We start from the raw sequence: 6,000 nt of genomic DNA on the forward strand, positions 1-6,000 counted from the left end.
GAAATTACACGCTAACCGATTCACATTTTATAATTTAAAGAACTTAATATTTTAATGTGTGTGTTAAAAAAAATTATAAAAGGTGATATTATGAAGGTGAATATCGTTTTATCGGGATCCGAGAAATGTAATTAGTTTTTTTTTAAGTCATGTAATTAATTAATTGTATAAAAGTTTGTTTAATGTTATTAAAATAAAATTAAAAATTTTGATTTTTACAAAGTGGAAAATTAATTTCATTTTTTTGGTTGACAATTTCAACAAAATATGGTGGGAAATTTCCCTCCAAAAACCAAAAGGAAAAACACATTTTAGATTTAGAATTTAGATATTTTGATTCTTTAATAATTAAATAAACATGTGGTTCATATATTATGCAAAAGAGAAAAAAAAAAAAAAAAAAAAAAAAAGTGAAACGTGAAACTGTGAAAGACTGAAAGGCAATTAGGTTCTTCATTCATCCTCTTCATTCATCCTCTTCATTCCACAGCATTCACCGTTCTTCTTCTTCATCCTCAAATCGAAGCGTTGAATGCTCACTCACTCTCAAGTTCTCAACTCTCAAGCTCTGAACTCTTAGCCTTCAATAGCTCAAAGGTAAATTTTAGTTAATTGTTTTTGTTTTCGTTTCGTTTTTTTCGATTTTTTTTTCGATCTCTCCATTCTCGTTTTTTTTTTCATTCTCCAGTTCTCCATCTTCAAATCTTCCTCTCCTTCAAGCCGTCACTGCTCAAAGGTAATTTTATGTTAATTTTTTTGTTTTCATTTCGGTTTTATGTTGCTGATTCGTTGTTTGCAGGATTTGCATGTCTTTATTTTTTGATTTTTACTTCTGATTTGTTCATATAATTTCATATAATTTCTGATTTGTTCATATAATTTCTGATTTTTTGATGTTGTTCATGTAATTTTTAATTTTATTGTTCTTGTTGTTCATTTAATTTCTGATTTTTTAATTTTATTGTTCTTGTTGTTCATTTTTTGTTATATCTATTTGTGAGGTGTTCTGGCCTTACCAGCTTTGGCTATGCTCAGTTCTGATCAGGGTTGTGGTTGTAGTACCATGAGCAACAATTGAGTTGATTTGGTTACCTTATTCATGCTCGTGGTTTCTTTTCGTGTTATTAATTGTGCTTGGTTTTTTTCAGGCTGCTGTGTTGTTGCTGGTCTGCCTTTGTGACTGTTTGCTGTTTGTTGAGCATTTAAAATGTATGGCTTTGTCTATAATGCTCTATTAGTCTTCAAATATACTGAATGATATCCTTTGTTCTATCAGCTGCATTGTTCTCTCATTAGTGTTTCTGTTTATGTGGGTTAATGCTGAATGCTAGCAGGATTTTTTGATTTAAGTTTGGGTTTTGTTTTGTTGCAAAAGTGCAAGTGCATTCAGATAGGAGTTGTCTAATAGTGTTTAGTATATTTTAGGACTGAATTGTAGATGGACTACCTCAGCTTAGAGCATGTAGTACTAGCTAGGGTTTGTCCTGTGCTGCTGCTGTTCTAATGTCTGGCCAGATCTGCTAGATGTACAAGGCTAGATTGTAGGATCTGCTGGGTGTTTTCTGCCCTGTTCAAAGCAGAGTCTTTCTGGCCATGGTTTGTGCTGTCCTAGTTGATGTCTCTGCTGCAGGCTGGGTGCTGGGGTTGGTTGCTGCTGGTTTTCTAGGGTATTGCAGCTGTGGTTTTGCTGTCGTCTTGTGTTAGCTGGGCTGTGTTGTCTGTCTGTTGCTGGGCTAGGTTGCTGGTGTGCTTTGCTTGAAGCAAGCAGGTCCGGAGCTGCTGTGTTAATTTGCCTATTTTTTTTTATTTGCCCTTAATTTGCCTTTTTTTTTCACTTGATTTATACTGTTATGTTTTTGTTTTTTCAGCAATGGAGCAAGAGTTTATTGGTTTTGATGAGGATTCTACTGTAAAGAATCAAGATTCTACTGTTCAGAATCAAGATTCTACTCAACGTACCACTAGTGGTAGTAAGCGTGGACGAACATCAGATGTTTGGAGGTATTACACCTTTTTTGATAAGATGGTTGGTCTTGCTCCGATAAAATATGCTCGATGCAATGTTTGCGGTAATGAATATAAAACTCCAGGTAATGCTGGTACTTCAACTTGTAAAGCTCATACTAAGACATGCATGAATAAAAATCCACACCATCTTGGAAATCATGAAAGTGGTGTTGAGCTCCTGTTTAATCAAACACGTCATTTACAATTGCTTGCTAGAGCTATAATTTTGCATTCCTATCCTTTAAGTATTGTGGAGCATCATGGCCTTAGGGAAGTTTTTACGAATTTGAACCCCAACGTGAATCATGTGTGTAGAAACACTATTTTGAAACATTGTATTGATGAGCATGATAAGTTTAAGTCTTTGTTGTTGCAATCTTTTTCGGGAATTGAAGGTAGAGTTAGCTTCACTTGTGACTTGTGGACAGCATGTACTAATCGAGGTTATCTTACTTTAACGGCACATTATGTTGATAAAAATTGGTGTCTTAGGTCTAAAATTCTGAATTTTAGATATTGTGGTCTTCCTCATACTGGTGTTGAGGTAGAAAAATTTGTGTTAAAACTTATTGGGGAGTGGAACCTTCAGGGTAAAGCTTTTGCAATGACTGTTGATAATGCTCGATCCATGGATGTTATGGTTAACCTTTTGAAGAAAGATTTAATGTTGACTTCTCCTCTTCCTTGTAATGGTAAATTTTTTCATATTCGATGTTCAGCTCATGTCTTGAACATTATTGTTCAAAGAGGTTTAAAAGAAGTTGATAGTAGTGTTTAAAAATTGCGTGAGGTTTGTAAATATATTGATTCTTCAGATTCTAGACTCACTCAATTTGAGCATTCTCTTCATGAGGTTAACTGTGTGTTTAATGGAAAGTTACGTCTTGATGTTGTGACTCGTTGGAATGCCACATATACGATGATTCGAAAAGCTTTGGAAGCAAAGGAAGCCTTGAAATTGGTTATTGATAGGTTTATAGGTTATGAATTCAAACTTTCGAATGATGAATGGGATACCCTTACTAAAATATGTAATTTCCTAAAGCCATTTCATGAAATCACTGTGTTATTTTCTGGTTTAGAATATCCTACTGCAAATTTGTATTTTGCTAGTGTTTTAGAAATTGAGCACACAATAAGTAAAGCCCATATAGATCCTAAACTTGCACCCATGGCAAAAGTTATGCTTGAAAAGTTTGAGGGCTATTGGGATGAATATAGTTTGATCCTATCAATTGCTATTGTTCTTGATCCTCGTTATAAGCTTGTTCGAGTGATGAAGATGTTAAAAGTGCTTTATGTTGATGAGGCATGTGTTGAAAAGGCGAAGGTGATTAAAGATGCTCTTTTGGAGTTGTATAACTTTTATTCTTCTTTGTCTTCCGGTTTTACATCAAGTACAAATGCTCCACCCTCCATCCCAGCTGTTATCGAAAATTCAAATAGTCACTTGGATGATGATATATTCAAGGTAATCAATTTCTGATTATTGTGGTTTACAAAATTAATAATTTTATGTTTTAATTTTATTATTTAATAAAAGCATTTTGTTTGAACTTTTCTAGTATGTTGATAATAATGATGATGAGGAGGATGACACATCAAATCGGCCATCGATGGAGATTGATTCTTATTTGTGTACTCCTCGACAACCAATTTATGAAGGGCAGAAGTACGATGTTCTTAAGTATTGGGAATCTCAAAGTAGTGTGTACCCCATATTAGCTGTTATGGCTAGGGATGTTTTGGCCATTCCTATTACATCGGTAGCCTCAGAGTCTTCTTTTAGCCATGGGTGGTCGTATTTTAAACAAGTATAGGAGTGCGCTTTTGCCTAAGAATGTTGAGGCGTTGGTGACCACACAAAATTGGTTACGTGGTTATGATTGTGATATTGAAGAAGACGTCCTTGAAATTGGTAAAGAAGTGATAGATGAAAGTTTTGCATCTAATTAAGAAGACATGGATGTTGTATTGTAGTGAACTAGTGATGCTTAATATATATTGTGTTGCTTCATTGCTAAAATGTTTTAATCTCATAGAACAAGTATTAATAGTTTTAGTCACATTACATATTGATATGTTGTTCCTTTTTTTATCTCGAGTTATTGGTTATTATTTATGTCCCGCTAAATATTCATCTTGACCTGCAACCGACTCACTTCGTAAATGATCTGCATCGACCCACACTGACCCACCCAATAACCACTCCTAGTAGTAAGTAGTTTGTAAACGGTTCGATTTATAAGGATTCGGTTCATAAACAGTTCGGTTTATAAATGGTTCGGTTTATAAACGGTCCGGTTTATAAACGGTTCGGTTTGTAAACGGTTCGGTTTATAACGGTTTTTATGCCAGTTTAAACGGTTTCGGGTTAGAAACGGTTCGGTTTATTTTCGGTTCGGTTTCCTTTCCAGTTCGGTTTAGATTTGGTTCGGTTCTAAAACGGTTTAACATTACTCGGATCGGTTCGGTTTCGGGTTTACTAAAATGCGGTTCGGGTCGGTTTTCGGTTTCAAAAAATCGGTTTTTAATCGGTTCGGTTCTCATTCGGATCGGTTTGAATCGGTTCGGTTTCACCGGTTCGGTTCGGTTTTTGACAGTGCTAATTATTCACCATCTGAGCAGGCATGCCACGGCCAACATCATATCTCGCACCCCCATCCGTTTAGGAGGCCTTATCACTCGAATAGCAGTGAAAAAGGTCGGTTTTGTAGTGGATGAACCCCACAAACTGACCAATTGTGGACCAGATACCTATATGACTGCTAGGTATTTTGAGGAGTTGGGGTGGGTACGACGGATAGCGAGCAGAGACCCTTTTGGTGTATTAGGACTGGGAGTAAGCAACCTTTGCCCATCTTTCCCCTACCTAGTCCTGACTTGACCGCCTTTCCCCCAGGGCAACCATCTTATTCATATGATGTTTTAGTTGCCAACGCTAGGGGCAAGCACCACCACCACCAGTTCCACCACTCCAGCCTCAGCCTCAGCCCGAGGTGGCATTCTCTCCACCTCGCATGTTTTACTTTGTCCCTCATGTTGACTCTGACCTTGTTTGGGACCTTCAAAGAATAGGTCAGGCCTTAGGACGTATCGAGCATTCTCATACTGACCTTAGGAGGATGGTAGGCTCCATAGACCAGAGGTTAGGGTACCTGGAGAGGAACCAGGGTAGAGCTATCTACCCTATGTACGATGATTATGCTCGTCGGGGCAACATTCCCGACGACGCTATTCACCCTGACTGGTTTCAGCCTCTACCCCAGGGATACGATAGGGATCCCACTGCCCATCGTATTTACACTGACTATTCTTCCTTCCATGGGTACGGCCAGGACATTCCTTTCGGAGGACCGGCGGGGGAGGAGTTTTCATGCTGATTATTTTGGTGGTAGCTCTTCTGGTGTAGGTGGCAGTGGAGGTGCAGGCTTCGGCTCGATGGATGAGGATGATCAGGACTAGCTATGTTAGGCTAGTTCCCGAGCCAATGAGGACATTGTCTGATTCTTGCTTGGGGTAGATTTCGGATTTGGTATCTTTATTTTTCTCTTTTCTTTTATTTTTGGTGTGTTTTCTTAGGATAGATTTATTGCTTTCTTATATATAAAAAATACAAAAAAATTAAAAAATAAAAAAATCCAAAAATACGTTCCAATGAATTGTAAATCATGCTTCACTGTGCCCCATACTTGAGAAAATTGTTTTGATTCTTGGTATTTGATGATAAGCATTGTGGATTAGCTGATCATGGTTTGATGTTTGATTGCCTTGAAACCTTTACATGAGTCAATTTTGCCCAACTACCTGTGGATATAGTGCTTGACTAGTTGATTTGATTAGGAATGTGTGTTAGTTCCTGGTAAGTCAATGAATTTGAGTATTGATTTGCAACTATAAGTAGTGTTTATATGATTCATTATTATGCATATTGAGGAGGACGAAGGAATTTGTTCTTTTAGGTAGCCTCCAGATGATTGTAGATACATTTGT

The sequence above is a fragment of the Chenopodium quinoa genome, unplaced genomic scaffold, assembly GCF_001683475.1.
Source record: "Chenopodium quinoa cultivar QQ74 unplaced genomic scaffold, ASM168347v1, whole genome shotgun sequence".
NCBI lineage: Eukaryota > Viridiplantae > Streptophyta > Magnoliopsida > Caryophyllales > Amaranthaceae > Chenopodium > Chenopodium quinoa.